Source organism: Narcine bancroftii, chromosome 1 (genome assembly GCF_036971445.1).
Source record: "Narcine bancroftii isolate sNarBan1 chromosome 1, sNarBan1.hap1, whole genome shotgun sequence".
Taxonomy (NCBI): domain Eukaryota; kingdom Metazoa; phylum Chordata; class Chondrichthyes; order Torpediniformes; family Narcinidae; genus Narcine; species Narcine bancroftii.
In genome coordinates this window covers 368,490,224-368,509,445 of record NC_091469.1, presented here as the reverse complement: position 1 = coordinate 368,509,445, position 19,222 = coordinate 368,490,224, and the positions used below count along the sequence as shown (strand labels likewise).

At 44.1% G+C, this 19,222-nt stretch overlaps 2 long non-coding RNA genes across 4 annotated transcripts in view; both read left to right on the top strand.

Moving 5' to 3' along the window:
• The first annotated feature begins 596 nt into the window (after positions 1-596).
• Positions 597-19,222, top strand: part of LOC138750856 (uncharacterized) — a 108,877-nt gene continuing 90,251 nt past the window's right edge. Inside the window, exon 1 of one of the 3 annotated variants that reach the window (XR_011349565.1) lies at positions 597-839. This is a non-coding gene — a long non-coding RNA (uncharacterized lncRNA). The other 2 variants (XR_011349559.1, XR_011349570.1) reach the window with 2 other exon arrangements.
• The window catches only part of LOC138750845 (uncharacterized), a 42,215-nt gene continuing 31,462 nt past the window's right edge, over positions 8,470-19,222 (top strand). The window contains exon 1 of the long non-coding RNA XR_011349548.1: positions 8,470-8,786. This is a non-coding gene — a long non-coding RNA (uncharacterized lncRNA). The remainder of the gene's footprint in view (positions 8,787-19,222) is intronic.

Sequence of the window (19,222 nt, the reverse complement as noted above, 5' to 3'; positions counted from 1 at the left end):
AATAAATCTTTTTTGTGCTCCATCCAAATCAAGTCCAAATTCTTTATTTCTTATATTACTTAGAAGGAAGATCTCTGGGTTTTTTGGTGTATTGCTTTTTGTGATTTTATTTAATATCTGGTTTAGATCTTCCCAAAATTTTTCCACTTTCTCACATGCCCAAATTGCATGTACTGTTGTTCCCATTTCCTTTTTACAGCAAAAATATCTGTCTGATACTGTTGGGTTGATGTTTTTCTCTCTCTCTGAATTGCAGAGTTATTTACATTTCTTTATTTGTTTACACATGTACGTTGAGTAATTTGTTTGCACTCCAATAATGTGGTAACTCAGCTTGCCTGCAGGAAAAAATAATTCATGGATATATGTGATATCATATTATGTACTCTGACAATAAATCTGAAACTGAGTCTGAAATCAGAAGTCCAACCCATGTTAAAGATATCCAGTAGGGGTTATTGGCAAGTTCATTTGTTCAAAGAAGAACCAGTCATGATTAAAACTAGCAAGCTGGAGATACTTTGTTTGCACAACCAGATTTAGACAATCAGCTGTGTTAACTGGATTCCACAGTTTCATGTAGTAGTGTTTGTTAGATGATATGTAATCCCATTGTACATTACTTACTATGCGAGGAGCTGTATGCCTGAAAACTGTGTACATTCAATCCTGTTCTTAATTGTATAAAACACCTCATTGTATTTTGAGTTTGAACAGGATCCAAGCAGATGAATCTACAGTGGGATTGGCAAATATTTATTTGGATCTCAACTTGAGACTGTGAGAACAAGCTGCGAGCAAGGGACGGGCCCAACCAGTTCCAAACAGCAGCAGGATCAGTAAGTGTCCTTTTGGATCTCTCCATTGGCTGATTAGTTCTAGTCAATAAAAAGTGGCGAAGCACAAGCAAAGCGGCTAATGTGTGAGTGATTCAGGGTAGGAATGGAGCTTTGCCTCGTGACGCTTTGGCAAGCAGAGGCTGGGGAGAAGGTGCAGGAGTTGAGGCAAGGTAAGGACAGGTATTTTTAACTTTTTTTTCCCCTATTTCAATAGATAAGGTGAATGGCAGCCAGGGCAGATCCATGCACCTCTTGCAGGATGTGGATTGTTAGGGAAGCCAACAGCATCCCTGATGACTTCATCTGCGAGAAGTGCATCCAACTGCAGCTCCTTACAGAGTTAAGGCATTGGAGCTGGAGTTGAATGAACTTCAGATCATTCAGAATGCAGAGGTGGTGATAGACAGGAGTTACATGGATGCTGTCACACTGAAGAGGCAGGAGTAAAGTGGGAGAGTGATACCCAGGAGAGAAAAATGGAACCGACAATCAGTGCAGGGCACTATGATCATTTTCCCCAGTAATGAGAAAACCATTTTGGATACTAATGGTTTGGGGGGGGGGGTTGAATATCAAGCTATCAGACATAAGCACAATAGACAGATCTCTAACAAGGAGTCTGCCCTTGTGGATAAGAAGGGAAAGGAGGAGAAGAGATAAGCTGTAGTGATAGGGGATTCAATAGTTAGGGGAACAGATAAAAGTTCTATGGAATCCCAGATGACTCCCTGGTGCCAGGGTCCAAGATATTTCAGATCAAGTTCACGGCATTCTCAGGAGGGAGGGTGAGCTGCCAGATGTTGTGGTCCATATAGGGACTAATGACAAGAGTAGAAAGTGTAAGGAGGTATTGCAAAGAGAAGGCAGGGAGTTAGGTGCCAAGAACAAGACCATACAAGGTTGTGATATCAGGACTGCTTCCCTTACCATGTGCTAGTGGGGGGTTAGAAATAGGAGGATAATGCATCTTAATATGTGACTAAAGACATGGTGCAGGAGGGAGGGCTTCAGGTTTCTGGATCATTGGGGGGTCTCTTCCAGGGAAGATCGGAGCGGTTTCAATAGGATGGTTTGCACCTGAACTGGATGGGAATTAATATCCTTGCGGGAGGTTTGGTAATGATGCTCCAGGGGTTTTAAACTAGATTTGCAGGGGGATGGGAACTACAGAACCGGAATAGATAGCAGAGTGGAGGGGGAAAAAGATGAAGTGAAGATTGTAGGTAACGTCAGAAGTTAAAGGGTTGAATTTGGTGGAAAAGTTTTCAGGTGCACCTACATCAATGCAAGGGGTATTGTAGGAAAGGCAGACAAGGTTAGAGCATGAATTTGTGTGTGGATTTATGACATTGTTGTAGCTACAGCTACACTGCTAATTGAAGTAATACACAACCAGATGGGTTGAACTCAGTGAGCAGAACTGATTTATTGCAGGCTGCCTAGCTGGGCTTATACTCCAAACCCAGACCTGGCTGAGAACCGCGCTGGGGGCGCTGACATCACCAAGGTGTCACATGGGTCCCCATGCACAGGTTTCTCAGCCCGGTGCCGAGGTCGAAGGGGAAATCTCCGACGGTGCCATTTTGGCCGGCTGCCCCGCCGCATGTGTTACAAGTGGGGCCAGTTCACCTGCCTAACAGCGTGCCACCACACAACCCCCCCCCCCCCCCCCAGAACCGGTGCCGATGTCCTTTTTAGTCAAGTGGCCTCACTTCTTGGGCTGGACCACAACTACTGGTTCGGTGGGGACGAAGTGTGCTGGATTCAGCCTGTCCACCGTAAACAGTTCCCTCCCTCCGCTGATGTCCAGCGTGAATATAGACTGAATGCTGGATGACTTTGTACGGCCCTTTGTAAGGCCTCTGCAGAGGTGCCGTGGACGGGCCTAGCTGAATAAAAATGTACTCTGTGGAGTGCAGCTCACTGGGGATGTAAGAGGCCTGTGTGCAGTGTCTGAGCAGTGGTGGGGGTGTGAAGGAGCCCAACTGGGCCCGGAGGTGGGGGAGTAGTTCATGCGGTGACCGCTGGGAGTTGAGGTGCGTTGACGAACTCACCGGGTAGCACTAGCGGTGCGCTGTAGACCAGCTCAGCTGATGATGCCTATAGATCTTCTTTGGGTGGTGAGCGGATGCCCAGGAGCACCCAGGGCAGTTCGTCCACCCAGTCGAAACCAATGAGGTAGGCCATAAGTGCAGACTTAAGGTGGTGGTGTAGTCACTTGACCAGCCCATTGGCCTGCAGGTGATAGGCCATGGTGTGGTGTAGCTTGATCCCCAGCCTATTGGCGAGCTGTGCCCAGAGCGCAGAGGTAAACTGGATGCCCCGATAGCTGGTGAGGTGATTCGGGATGCCGAACAGTGTGACCCAACCATGCAACAGTGCTTGGGAGCAGGAGTCCATGGAGGCGTCTGGCATCAGGATTGCCTCGGGCTAATGAGTGGTGCGGTCCACAACCATGAAAAGGTAACAGTTACCCTGGGAAACGGGTAAGGGCCCGACGATGTCCATGTGAATGTGGCTGAACCATTCCCAGATGTGCTCAAAATCTTGTACGGGTGCTCTGGTGTGCCTGTGCACCTTGGAAAGCTGGCAATGGGTGCAGATTCTGGCCCAGCCTGTGATCTGCTTCCACAGCCCATCCCAGTAGTAACGCTGTGCCACCATATGGACCTTGGACCTGATGGAAGGGTGTGAAAGGTCATGGATATGGTGGAAGACTTACCTGCGCCACTGCTGGGGAACCACTGGTCGCAGGGTGCCCATGGAGACATCACACAGAATAGTGCCCTCACGGCTAGGAGCCGTGAGGTCCTGGAACCGCAGACCCGTGATGGCAGTCCTGAAGGCTCACGTCTCCTCATTGGACTTCTGGTCCCGAGCGAGCTGGTCAAAGTAGAAGCCAGATGTCAGTACGCAGATGGCCAGTCATGAGAGTGCATCAGTGACCATATTGTCCTTCCCCACCTTGTGCCGAATGTCAGTGGTAAACTCCGACATGAAGGAGAGGTGACACTGCTGGTGGGCCGACCAGAGATCCTTTGCCATGGTGAGCACCTGAGTGAGAGTTTTGTGGTCGGTAAAGATGGTAAAAGTCCTTCCCTCCAAGAAATAGCGGAAATGCCGCACCGCCAGGTACATGTCCAGTAACTCATGGTCGAAGGCACTATACTTGCGCTCTGGTAGGCAAAGAAGCCGGCTGAAGAATGCCAGTGACTTCCACTGTCCATTCACTTGCTTCTCCAGGACTGCGCCAACAGCTATGGCAGAGGCATCGACGGAGAGCGCCATATGCAGGTCGGTGTGTGGGTGGGAGAGCATGGTAGCCTTCGCGAGGGGATCCTTTGAGGCCTCTAACACCCTGCAGGCCTCTGGGGTCCAGGCAAGCATTTTGTGTTTGGCTGCGACGAGGGTGCATGATGCGCGCAGTGCTTGGGATGAAATGGTTATAGAAGTTGACCATACCCATGAACACCTGCAGCCCCTTGAGGTTGTCCGGGCATGGGAACTCCTTGATTGCAGGAGCTTCGTAGCAGCACGTGTGGCTCCTCCGGCCATGATGGTATGGCCCAGGAACTGCATGGATTCTTTCCCGAAATGGCACTTGGCTGGGTTGATTGGGTGGCCGAAGTGGGCCAGTCGGGAGGAGAGGGTGCACAGGTGGGCCTTGTGTTGCGCCCAATCCCTGCTGGCAACAAGAATGTCGTCCAAGTAAATGAAGACGAAATCCAAGTCCATAAGGTGCTGGATGGTCTGGGCGGCGTTCTTGAGCCCGAATGGTATGCGAAGGAATTCGAACAAGCTGAAGGGGGTGATGATGGCCGTCTTGAGTATGTCCTCGTGGTGCACTGGTGATACAGGTGATACCCGTGCACCTGGTCGACTTTGGAGAATACAGCCAACCTGCATGGAGCGAGGGTAAAGTCTTGGAGGTGAGAGATCAGGTTATGGTCAGGAACTGTCACCTCGTTAAGCCGCCAGTAGTCTCCGCAGGGACGCCAGCCACCGGAGGCTTTCAGAACCAGGTGGAGCGGTGAGGCCCAAGGGCTGTCAACGCGCCGAATGATCCCCAGCTCCAGCAGATGCAAAAACTTCCTTCACCACCTGCAGCTTATCCAGTGGGAGCCAGCATGCCTTGGTGTGGGGATATGATGGAACACATGATGCGGAGAGGCAGTGGAGAACTGTGGCTTGAGGAGGGCTGCAAACTCGTCCAGGATGTGCTGGAACCAGTCCTTGGGACGTGGCCATCTGTGACTGCTCTGTGCAGGAGGCATTGAGGTGAACGGCTTGGAAGGTACGGTTATCTACCAGGCGCCTACCTCAAATGTCAACCAGGAGCCCATGGGCGAGGAGGAAGTCGGCACCCAGGATGGCGTTCGGAAGGGACGAGATGGTGAACCTCCACAAGAACTTTTGCCGGGTGATCTAGAAGTGGACGGTCTTGTCTCCAAACGTCCAGATCTCCATTGCATTGGCCACACGGAGGGGAGGTCCTTGAGGCCGGGTCCTTGACTTGATGACCATGGCCAGAATGACACTGTTCTGGGCCCCAGTGTCGATGAGGAAATGTCGGCCGCTGACCGAGTCCCACAATTAGAGAAGGCTGTGTCCCTAGCCAGCTGCCACAGACATTAACAGCGGCCGACCTGCTCGTTTCCCTGGGTAGGGCTGACGACACTTCCGAGCCTTGGCTCCCCAGCGCTGGTGGTAGAAGCAGAGGCCTGGAACAGATGCCTTGACTCTGGTTATGCTCTTTGTGGCCCCTGTAGGGACCCGGTGTTCTACCGCAGTGCTAGAGAATGGCTTGAAGTGGTCATGCCCGTGACTCATGACCTGCTGGACTGCTTAGCCCTCCAGGAATCGCTCGAGCCATAGCTCTTGAGCTTTCTGACAACCTTCCTCGGGTCAGCAAAGCTCTCTTGGGGCAGTAGCGGTTGGATGTCCTCAGGCAGATGGTCAAGAAAGATGCGCTCAAAAAGTGGGCAGTTGGTGTGATTGCCCAGGAGTGTGAGCATCTCATCCATTAGCTCAATCAGGAACTTGTCCCCCAAGGCGTCGAGGTGCAGCATCCGAGCGGCACACTGGTGCCTGGATAGTCCAAGGGAGCCGGTGAGCACCCACTTGATGGTCCTGTATTTATATTCTGTGGATGGGTGTTGAATGAGGTGCAGCACACATTTGGCGGTGGCCTGGTCCAGGGCGGCGACCACATGGTAGAACCTGGTCGTGTTTGATGAAATCTGGCGGAGGTGAAACTGAGCCTCTGTGTGGCTAAACCAGGTCTCCGGCTCCTACACCCAGAAGTCAGGGAGCTTGACGGCTATAGCACTGATTGAAGAGTCGCTCATGTTGGGTTCAAAGGTGTTTGAACCTGTCAGGGTTACCAATTGTAGCGGCAGCTACACTGCTAATTGAAATAACACACAACCAGATGGGTTGAGCTCAGTGAGCAGAACTGATTTATTTCAGGCTGCCTGACTGGGCTTATACTCCCAGCCCGGACCTGGCTGAGAACCACGCTGGGGGCGCTGACATCACCAGGGCGTCACGTGGGTCCCCAAGCGCGGGCTTCTGAGCCCAGTGCCGAGGTCGGAGATCCCCGATGGCGCCATTTTGGCCAGCTGCCCTGCCGCGTGTGTTACAAGTGGGGCCGGTTCACCTGCCCAATGGTGTGCCGGCACATTGCAACAATTAGTGAAACTTGGTTGCAGGAAGAGCAGTACTGTTTTGGTGTTACATGGTTTCAGATGTAATAGAGCTGGGGGTGGGGGTGGAATGAAAGGGAAGACAAGGGGCAATGCTCGTCAGGGAAAATATAACAGCTGCGCTCAGGCTGTACAGACCAGAAGGCTTGTCTACTGAGGTTATATGGGTGGAGCCAAGGAACAGGAAAGGTTTGATCACACTCATGGGATTGTATTATAGACGGCCCAATAGTCAACAAGAATTAAAGGATCAAATCTGGAGAGAGAGATAGCAGGCAGCTGCAGGAAACATAAGGTTGTTAAAGTCGGAGATTTTAAATTTCAACATATTGACTGGAACTTCTGAATTGTAAAAGGGTTGGATGGCTTGGAGTTTGTCATATTTGTTCAGGAAAGTTTTCTAAATCAATATATAGAGGTATAATACTGGACCCCCTATGAGGGATCGAGACAAGACGTGACAGAAGTAAGTGTAGGAGAACATTTTGGATCACAGTGACCATCAGTTTCAAATTAATTATAGGGAAGGATAGGTCTGGGATTCAGGTTGAGATTATAAATTGGAATAAAGCCAACTTTGAGAAAATGAGAAAGGATCTAGAGTGCATGGATTGGGAGGTTGTTTTCTGGAAAGGATGTGCTAACTAAAGTGGAGGACCTTAAAAGGTTAAATTTTGAGGGTACAGAGTTTATATGTTCCTGTCAGGATTAGAGGCAAAATAAACAGACATAAACAGATATAGGGAACCCTAGTTTTCAATGGATATTGGGGATCTGGTTAAGAAGTGATAGGAGTATAGTGGGTAAAGGCAACACAGAGCAAATGACATACTTGAGTATAGAAAAGGCAAGAAAGAAATCAGGAAGGCTAAAAGAAAACATGGGGTTGCTTTGGCAGACAATGTGAAGGAAAATCCTAAGTGTTTTTACAGGTATATTAACAGAAAAAGCATAGTAAGGGACAAAATTGGTCCCCTTGAAGATCAGAGTGGCTGGCTATGTATGGAGCCAAAAGAGATGGAGGAAGATCTTAAATGGTTTTTTTTTGCATTCATATGTACTCAGGAAACTGACACAGAGTCTAAGGAAGTAAGGATAATAAGGAATGAGTTCATAGAACCTATACATATTAAAGGAGAGGAAGTGCTTACTATTGTAAAGCAAATAAAAGTTGATAAATCCTCAGGGCCTGACAAGATATTCCTTCAGACCTTGAAGGAGGCTAGTGTAGGGGCTCTGGCAGAAATCTTTAAAATGTCCTTAGCCATGGGTAAGGTGCTGGAGGATTAGAGGGCAGCTCATTTTGTTCTGTTGTTTAAAAAGGCTACAAAAGTAACCCTGGAAATTATAGATTGGCGAGTCTGATATCAGTCTTCGGTTAAAAACACAACACTGGAGAAACTCAGCATGTCAAACAGTATACTTTATGTAGCAAAGATAAAAAATAAATAATCAACGTTTCAAGTTTGAGCTCTCGATGAAGGGCTCAAGTCCGAAACTTTGGTTATGCAAAGTTATATACATCTTTGCTATATAAAATACACCGTTTACCTACTGAGTTTCTCCAGTGTGTTTTCACTGCAAACTTTGGTGTTTTACGTCAGTAATAGGTAAGTTATTGCAAAGTGTTCTTAGGGATTTGGTATACAAATATTTAGATAGCCAGTGACTGGTTAAGTATATTCAACATGGCTTTGTTTGTATTAGATCATTTTTAACCATTCAGAGTTTTTCGAGGAAGTTTCCAGGAAAGTTAATGAATGAAAGGCTGTGGATGTTGACTGTGTGGATTTTAGTAATGCCTTTGACAAAGTCCCACATGGATAGTTAGTCAGAAAGATTCAGGTGCTAGATATTCATGGGGAGGTAGCCAGCTGGATTTGACATTAACGATACGCGAGAAGTTAGAGAATGGTGGTGGATGTTTGCTTCTCAGACTGGAGGCCTGTGACTTGTGGTGTGAGTCAGGGATCAATACTGGGGTCATTGTTGTTTGTCATCTATATCAATGATCTGGATGATAATGTAGTAAATTGGATCAGCACGTTTGCACTGATATTGGAGGCATTGTGGACAGCAAAGGTTTTCAAAGCTTGCAGAGGGATCTGGATCAGCTAGAAAAACAAGTTGAAATTTGTCAGATGGAATTTAATGCGGACAAGTGTGAGGTGTTGCATTTTCGAAGGACAAACCAAGAAAGGACAGACATGGCAATGACGTGGAGTTAATAAGGGACTTTGAGGTAGGAGTGCCATTAGGTAATAGTGACCATAGTATGATTATTTTTAATCTGCAAATGGAAAGGGAGAAGAAAAGGAATTCAGAAACATTAGTGATACAGCTGAATAAGGGTGATTATACAGCTATGAGAGAGGAGCTAGTCAAAATAAAATGGAAGGACATTCTAGCTGGGAGGACAACTGGGCAAAAAAAGGCAGGTATTTCTAGTCATTTTTCACAGGATTCAGAATATATTCATTCCAAAGAGGAAAGGCTCTACGAAGAGCAAATGGCAGCTGTTGTTGACAAAGGAAATCAAATGCAGTATCAGGTCCAAAAGAAATAAGTATAAGACAGCAAAGCAGAGTGGAAGGTTAGAGGATTGGGAAGCCTTTAAAAAACAACAGAGGGAAACTAAGAAAGTCATTCGGGAGGGGAAAATAAAGTACAAGAGTAAACTGGCAACAAATATAAAATGGAATAGCAAAGGCTTCTTCAGTTATGTAAAAAGGAAGAAATTGGTTAGGGCCAAAATTGGGCCCTTGAAAACAGAGAAAGGTGAAATTATCAATGGGAACATGGAGATGGCTGAGGAACGTAACAATTACTTTGCATCTGTTTTCACCAAGGAGGATATAGGTTATGATCAGATAAGGGGTAGGGGTCAAGCAGTATCTTGGGACTTGGTGAAATTACCTAAGGAAACAGAGAATCTGATGGATATTCAAATCCAGAAGCAGGTGGTTGTGAGCAAATTGTTAGAACTGATGCCTGATATGTCCTCTGGGCCTGATGGGCTGCATCCCAGGGTGCTTAGAAATGTTGCTTTAGAAATTGTGGAAGCACTGGTCGATATTTTCCAAAGTTCTTTAGATTTGGGGGAAGTGCCTGCAGACTGGAGAGTGGCTGATATAGCACCACTTTTTAAGAAGGGAGGGAGAGAGAATACGGGAAATTATAGACCGGTCAGCCCGACGTCAGTGATGGGGAAGATATTGGAATCCATCATTAAAGGAGAAATAGCAGAACACTTAGGAAGTGCTAGTCAGCATGGGTTCCTTAAAGGAAAATCTTACTTGACTAGTCTCCTGAAATCTTTTAAGGACATAACAAGGAGGGTGGACTCGGGAGAGCCAGTGGATGTGGTGTACTTGGACTTCCAGAAAGCCTTTGATAAGGTCCCACACAGGAGGCTAGTTAACAAAATCAAGGAGCATGGTATCAGGAGTAGGGTGCTGTCATGGATAGATAGTTGGTTGAGAAATAGCAAACAAAGGGTTGGGATAAAAGGGTCATTTTCTGAATGGCAGAATGTGACGAGTGGGGTCCTGCAGGGATCAGTGTTGGGTCCTCAGCTGTTTATCATTTATGTAAATGATTTGAATGAGGGGATTAATAACTACTTATGCAAATTTGCAGATGACACTAAACTGGGTGGTAGTGTGAAGTGCGAGGAGGATGTCAGGAAATTGCAGAGGGACTTGGACAGGTTAGGAGAGTAGGCGGAGAAATGGCAGATGAAGTTTAATGTGAGTAAATGAGAAGTTGTCCATTTTGGAGGCAGAAACAAGAGAGCAGAATATTATTTAAATGAGTTAAGCTAGGGAGTGGGGTAATGCAAAGAGATCTGGGCGTTTTTGTTCACCAGTCATTGAAAACTAGCATGCAGGTTCAGCAAGCAGTGAAGAAGGCGAACAGTATGCTGGCTTTCATAAAAGTGTTCTGCTATTTCTCCTTTAATGATGGATTCCAATATCTTCCCCATCACTGATGTCGGGCTGACCGGTCTATAATTTCCCGTATTCTCTCTCCCTCCCTTCTTAAAAAGTGGTGCTATATCAGCCACTCTCCAGTCTGCAGGCACTTCCCCCAAATCTAAAGAACTTTGGAAAATATCGACCGTGCTTCCACAATTTCTAAAGCAACATTTCTAAGCATAGGAGTAGAGAAGCCCTCCTGCAGTTGCACAGGGCCCTGGTGAGACCTCACCTGGAGTATTGTGTCCAATTCTGGTCCCCATATTTAAGAAAGGACATACTTGCTATAGAGGGAGTGCAGCACAGATTTACAAAGTTAGTTCCCGGGATGGCAGGATTGACATTCGCGGATAGGTTAGAAAGACTAGGATTATATGCGATGGAATTTAGAAGGATGAGGGGAGATATGATTGAGATATTTAGGATTATCAAGGGGCTTGACAGAGTGAAATCAGAGCACATGTTCCCAATGATGGGAGGGACTAGAGGGCATCATTTAAGAATACAGGAAAGGCCATTTAAGACAGAAATGAGGAGAACATTTTTTTTAAATCCAGAGAGTTATGGATCTGTGGGGGCAGATTTGTTGGATAGATTTAAGAGAGAGTTGGATAAGGCTCTTGTGGGCAGGGGAGTTAAGGGTTATGGGAATAAGGCTAGGATTGGTTATTGAAAGAGAAAGATCAGCCATGATCCGATAGATGGTGGTGCTGGCTCGACGGGCCAATTGGCCTACTCCAACACCTATTGTCTATTGATAGGGCACTGAGGAGTGCAGTAGAACAGATGGATCTGGGAATAGTGGCATCACAAGTAGATAGGGTTGGAAAGAGAGCTTTTGACATATACTCAATACTGATTTATGAAGGCTGATAAGAGTTGGGATGTTATGGTAAAATTGTACAAGATAATGGTGAGGCAAAATTTGGAGTATTATGTGCAGTTTTGGTTACCTAACTACAGGAAAGATAGAAAGAATGCAGAGAAGATTTACTCGGATATTGCCCAGACTTTAGGAACTGAGTTACAGGGAAAGGTTAAACAGGTTAGGACTCTATTCCCTGGAGCATAGAAGAATGAGGAGAGATTTGATAGATGCATTTAAAATTACGAGGGGTCTAGACAGAGTAAATGTAGGGAGTGTTTTTCCACTGAGGGTAGGTGAGATACAAACCAGAGGATATATGTTAAGGGTGGCAGGTTTAGAGGAAACATTGAGGGGATCACCTTCACATTGAAAGTGGTGGGAGTTTGGAATGAACTGCCAGCTGAGGAGGTGAATGTGGGTCCAGTTTTAATTTTTAAGAAGATTGGATTGGTGGGCTATGGTCAGAATGCAGATCAGTGGGACTATAGAGAATAATAGTTTGGCACATTCTAGAAGGGCCTTTTTCTATGCTGTATTGTTCTATGGTTCTATGGAGATTCTACCGAGTGTCTTCAAGACCATGCCTGCACATTATGCACCTTTTACATCTTTATCCGCTTCAGTCTCTGCAACATTTGGGCTTGTACAAGATAAGTTTGTGACCCATTATGTGGCCAGTAACTACAGATTATTCTCAGAGTACATACATGGGCATTACATACAAACCCGAGATTACTCATTACTGTGAGCACAGCAGAATTACCACTAACTGGTTGTGCAAAACTAAACTGTACACAGCGTAAACATGTAAAGAAAAGAACTGTAAACAGATAACAAATGTAAACACACTGACTGTGAAATCCAGTGAGAACAAAAGAAAATCAGTAAAGTGCACAAGTGTCCTTAAATGAGTCTCTGACTGAGTTTGTCATTGAGGAGTCTGATGGTGGAAGGGCAGCAGCTGTCCCTAAAACTGGTGGTGAGAGTCTTGTGGCACTTATACCTCTTTCCTGATGGCAGCATTGAGAACAGAGCATATGCTGGGTGGTGTGGGTCCTTGTTGATTGCTGCTGCCCTCTGACGGCAGCATTCCCTTTAGATGTACTCAATAGTGGGGAGGGTTTTGCCTGTCATGTTCTGGGCTGTGTCCACTACCTTTTGGAGGGCTTTACCTCTGGGATATTGGTGTTCCCATACCAGACCGTGATGCAGCCGGTCAGCACACATTCCAGCAGACCTCTGTAGATATTTGCAAGGGTTTCTGGTGTCATACCAAACCTTCACAAACTTCTGAGAAAGTAGTCTATGGGGGGGGGGGTAGGGGGTGAATATTTTTGAGCACAACACCCCAGACTTAGAAGAATGTTCAAAGAGGGAGTCAAATGATGGAGTAGTGGCCAATCGGGTAGAACCTGCCCTCTCCAGAAAAAAAAAAGTTTGGAAAGAGCTCATAAAACTCAGGAAATAGAAGATAAAGTTAGAGAAGAGCCAGAAGATGGCACCCAAAAGAGAGAAAGTAAGAACAATGGAAAGAAAAGGAAAATCACCAGTGAAGAACAAGAAGGCCTTACCTGCATGCGGGAGCAGGAAGCTACAGTGCTGAAGAGTGGCCGATCTCCGAACCTGGTGAGTGCCCAGTGGACTTCAAAAATGGCTCTCAGAGCCAAACAAAATTGCACAACTGCGCATGCATGAGGAGTCGTGCATGCACAGTGTGCAATCAAAAGACAGAGAGAACATCGGTGGGATGGGGGCTCAGCCAAGGAGTGGGAAGCTACAGGGTGACCAGCTGAGAGATGCCCAGCATCGGGACGCTCAGCTGGAGGAAACCTACAATCCAGAAAAACAGAACAACAGTGAGGAAAGAATCGAGAGGCTGGTAGAGGGAGAATGGTGACAGGGCGATCAACGATGAGACGATCTACAGCAGGAGGCCCAGCAGACATTCGGCCTCCGACTGGTGGCCCGACATCAAGAGGCCCAGAAACAGGAGGCCCGACAAAGACACAGAAGTAGCTAATCAGAAAGAGCTGGTACAAAGAAGAAGACACAAACACAGGTGCAGACACAGAAGAAGAGGAGGAAGAAGACCAAGATCTTCACAGGAAAAAAGGTAAAGCAGATGGACAAAATATAGATAAAGCCTTTTTTGAAGAGGAAATGAGGTCATTAAAAGAATGATTATCGTTAGAATTTAGTGCAATTAAAAGAAAAATGAAAAGAGCAGAAGATAAAATGCAAAGTTTAGAACTAGTCATGACAGAAATAGGGAAAAGAGTAGAAAATGTGGAGGAGTGGGAAACGACTGTAGAAATGGAAATAAATGATTTAAGAGAAAAATTGGAAGAAGGTGACAAAAAAAATTAAGGAGACACAAGAGTTGTTATCTCAGAAAATTGATATGTTGGAAAACTACAGAAGGCGAAACAACATAAAAATAGTGGGCCTGAAGGAGGGTGAAGAAAGCTCAGACATGAAGGAATTTATAAAAGGATGGATCCCAAAGGTGTTGGCAATGACAGATTTACATGAAGAAATAGAAATAGAAAGGGCACATAGAACACTAGTACAGAATCTGCAGATACATCAAAAACCGAGATCCATCTTAATAAAATTTTTAAGATATATGACAAGAAAGAATATACTGGAGCAGGTAAGGAATAAAGTTAGAGAAGATAATAAGACGTTGGAAGGATTGATATGTTTTTTGTTGTCGGTCCATACTCAAGGGAGAGTCAGGAAAACTGAATATAAAGCTAGACTACTTTCAGATCATTTATCCCTGTTATTAGCAATAGAACTGGAGGACATCCCACCAAGAACATATAGATGGAGATTAAACTCCATGCTACTTAAAAGGCAGGAATTTAGAGTTTATGGATCGCCAAATTAAAAGATATTTTGAAATAAACACAGAATCTGTCAAAGATAAATTTATACTATGGGATGTAATGAAAGCGTTCATTAGAGGACAGATAATAAGCTATGTAACTAAGATTAAAAAGGAATACAAATAGGGAAATAGAGCAGCTGGAAAGGGAGATAGCAAGTACAGAAAAGGAACTAGTGAAAAGGGACGATATAAAGAAAAAGAGAGAATTGTCGGACAAAAAAATAAAATATGAAACATTACAAATGTACAAGGTGGAGAAGAACATAATGCAAACAAAGCAAAAGTATTACAAATTGGGAGAAAAAAAACAAAATATTGTCTGGCAACTTAAAACAGAGCAAGGCATCAAGGAAAGAGGACAAACAAATCACATATAACACAACAGAGATCAATGAAAACTTGAAGGAATTTTATGAACAACCATACCAAATGGAGAATGAGGGGAAAAATGATAAAATAGAAGAGTTTTTAGCTAAAACTGAACTGCCAAATTGCAAGTAGAGGATCAAAGCAAACTGATAAAACCGTTTGAAATAGAGGAAGTACAGGATATATTAAAGAAGCTGCCGAACAATAAAAACCAGGAGAGGATGGATTTCCAATAGAATTTTACAAAACATTTAAAGAATTATTAATTCCTCCTCTCCTGGAAGTAATAAATCAGGTTGAAGAAACACAAAACTTACCAGATTTATGCAAGACAGCAATAATTACAGTAATACCAAAGACAGGGGGATCCATTAACACCAGCATCATATAGACCAATATCCTTACTTCACTTAGATTATAAGATAATAGCAAAATTATTAGCAAACATATTGGCCGGCTGTATAGCAAAAATAGTAAAACAAGATCAAACTGGATTTGTCAAGAAAAGACGAACAGCGGACAATGTCTGTAAATTTATTACTTTAATTCATGCAGCTCAAGGGAATAAAAAAAAACAATGGTGGCAGTTGCCTTAGACACAGAAAAAGCCTTTGATAGGGTAGAATGGAACTACTTATTTAAAGTGTTACAGAAATTCAATCTTCCAGGAAAATATATTAACTGGATTAGAGCATTATATAATGGACCATTGGCAAAGGTAGTGGTAAATGGCTATGTATCAAACCAGTTCAAACTAAGCAGATCAACTATGCAGGGATGTCCATTATCCCCCTCATTGTTCGCTTTAGCAATAAAACCATTGGCAGAGCTGATAAGAAAGGAAAATAAAATAAAAGGAATAAAAATAAAGGAGAAGGAGTATAAAATCAGCTTATTTGCAGATGACATCATAGTATACCTAACAGAACCAGAGAAATCAATAAAAGAATTACATAAGAAATTGAAGGAATATGGAGAAATATCAGGGTATAAGGTCAACGCAAATTAAAGTGAAGTGATGCCAAATGAGTAATGCGGATTATACAGAACTTAAAGAATCTCCATTTAAATGGCAAACACAAGCAATCAGATACCTAGGTATCAGGATAGACAATAACTTAAACCACTTGTACAAACTAAATTATCAGCCTTTAATAAAGAAATTACAGGAAGACTTAGAACATTGGAAATAACTACCTCTAACATTGATAGGGAGGGTGAACTGCATTAAAATGAATGTGTTCCCAAGGATACAATACTTATTTCAAATGTTACCAATACCCTTAACAGAGAAATTCTTGGATGAACTAAGGAGAATAATAAGGATAATCTTCTGGAAAGGGGGGGAAACTGAGGGTAGCGCTAGATAAATTAACAGAGAGGTATAATCAAGATGGCTTGCAGTTATCAAACTTCAGAAATTATTACAGAGCCGCACAATTAAGGTACTTATCAGATTTTTATCAGACGAGAGAAAGACCAGATTGGACTAAGATAGAACTAGATATAATAGGAGAGAAGGTACCGGAACACATACTTTATAAGTGGGATGAAAAGCTAGTGCAATATAAAAGCTCACCAGTATTGCATCATTTACTTGATATATGGAAGAAGATACAGGTAGAAAGGAAAAAAATAAATTACCAAATACCAAAAATGCTATTGACACAAAATCCACTAATCCCTTTTACAGTAGATAACCTTTCCTTTAGAGAATGGGAGAGAAAAGGAATCAAGATAATAGAAAATTGTTTTTTGGGAAATAATTTATTAACATTTGAACAGTTGAAGGACAAATATGGAATAACTCATGGTACAATATTTGCATACCATCAACAGAAAGCTTATTTAAAGGATAAATTGGGAAACAGATTGAGATTACCAGAAGGAAGCAGCTTTGAATATGTGATTACAGAAACAATGATAATTAAAAGATTTATAACAAATATGTACATTAAGCTGCAAGGCAAGGAAAATGAAGAAATAAGGTACAAACCCAAACAAAAGTAGGAAAAGGACTTAAATATAAAGATAAAGAATGAAACATAGGAAAAATTATGTTCTGGATCTATGAAGAATACAATAAACACAAGGTCACATATGATACAATATAATTGGTTGCACAGGTTATACATCACTCCTCAAAAATTAAAAGAATGGGATCCAACAATATTGGATAGGTGTTTTCGCTGTAAGAAGGAAATGGGCACAACAATACATGCAATTTGGACATGTACGAAAGTGAATACATTTTGGGAAGAACTAAATCAGATATTAAATAAAATCACAAAAAACAACATACCAAAAAATCCAGAAATTTTTCTTTTAAATAACATAAGAATTACGTCTCAAATTGGATAAAACACAAAAAATAATCATTATGATAGCCTTGGCAGTAGCAAAAAAATATAATGTTAACTTGGAAAATGGAAGCGAGCCTGAGAATACAGCAATGCTACACGGAAATGAATAAGTATATTCCATTGGAAAAAATTACATGGAATTTAAAAAAACAAAGTTACATTGTTTGAACAAATTTGGGAACCATACATGAAACATAACAGAAAGAGCATGCCTCGGACTTCCATCTTCTAAAAAAAGATAAAAACAATTAGATTTAATGTGTAAAAGTAGATGACACATCTTTCTTGTTTGTTTTTCCTTTGTGTGAAGATGTTGTTTTATGATTTTATTGTATTTTATATGTTTAATATTTATTGGTTTTGGAGGGGGTGGGAAGGGGAGAGGGAGGGAAGGGGAGAAAATGTTCCTCAACATGGTTATCCAACTGCATGAAAACCAACAAGGTCGGGTCAGTTACAGCAATGAGCTCTCCGAACCATTCTCCATTGACAACGGCGTGAAGCAAGGCTGCGTCCTCACACCAACCCTCTTTACTATCTTCTTCAGCATGATGCTGAAGCAAGCCATGAAAGACCTCAACAATGAAGACGGCGTTTACATCCGGTACCGCACGGATGGCAGTCTCTTCAATCTGAGGCACCTGCAAGCTCTCACCAAGACACAAGAGCAACTTGTCTGTGAACTACTCTTTGCAGACGATGCCGCTTTAGTTGCCCATTGAGAGCCAGCTCTCCAGCGCATGACGTCCTGTTTTGCGGAAACTGCCAAAATGTTTGGCCTGGAAGTAAGCCTGAAGAAAACTGAGGTCCTCCATCAGCCAGCTCCCCACCATGACCACCAGCCCCCCCCCCACATCTCCATCAGGCACACAGAACTCAAACCGTTCAACCAGTTTACCTACCTTGACTGCACCATTTCATCTGATGCAAGGATCGACAAAGAGATAGACAACAGACTCGCCAAGGCAAATAGCACCTTTGGAAGACTACACAAAAGAGTCTGGAAAAACAACCACCTGAAGAAACACACAAAGATCAGCATGTACAGAGCCATTGTCATACCCATGCTCCTGTTTGGCTCCAAATCATGGGTCCTCTACCGGCATCACCTACGGCTCCTAGAACACTTCCATCAGCGCTGTCTCTGCTCCATCCTCAACATTCATTGGAATAACTTCATCACCAACATCGAAGTACTCGAGCTGGCAGAGTCCGCAAGCATCGAATCCATGCTGCTGAAGACCCAACTGCACTGGGTGGGTCACATCTCCAGAATGGAGGACCATCGCCTTCCCAAGATCGTGTTCTATGGTGAGTTCTCTACTGGCCACCGAGACAGAGGTGCACCAAAGAAGAGGTACAAGGACTGCCTAAAGAAATCTCTTGGTGCCTGCCACATTGACCACCGCCAGTGGGCTGATAACACCTCAAACCGTGCATCTTGGCGCCTCACAGTTTGGCGGGCAGCAACCTCCTTTGAAGAAGACCGCAGAGCCCACCTCACTGACAAAAGGCAAAGGAGGAAAAACCCAACACCCAACCCCAACCAACCAATTTTCCCTTGCAACCGCTGCAATCGTGTCTGCCTGTCCCGCATCGGACTTGTCAGCCACAAACGAGCCTGCAGCTGACGTGGACTTTTTACCCCCTCCATAAATCTTCGTCCGCGAAGCCAAGCCAAAGAAAAGATATATTATATATATATATAAATTCTGATGCTGATTTCTCCCCATGTTATTAACTCTTCTGCTCAACATCCAACACCCCCACCCCCCCACCCTGATTCTTCATCACATCCATGCTCTGGGGCAATTTAAAGCAGCAAATAAACTGACCAAGCCATGTCTTTTGGACTTCGAATGTCTGTGGGCATGTTGGAGGAAATTGGAGCAGCTGGAGCTATTACCAAGTGATGACAGAGAGAATCCCACCCAGGCAGCACTAGGGGTTGGGATTGAACCCAAGTTACAGGAGGCGTGAGGCTGCTGGACCACCAAGTCCAGGAGTACTTTTTTTACCCTTCAGTCAACCATGAACAAACCCACCAATGCCCTTGGGACTTCTGCGTTTTTCATGGTGCTCATTAAAGGTTCCCTTGCTGGTTTCTAACAAGCTGAAAGCTATGTACCCTAAACTCTTGGCTGTGTGGACTAGTCACCAACTTCTTCCACATAATGATCCATCTCCTGCCTTCAGTATGTCTATTCA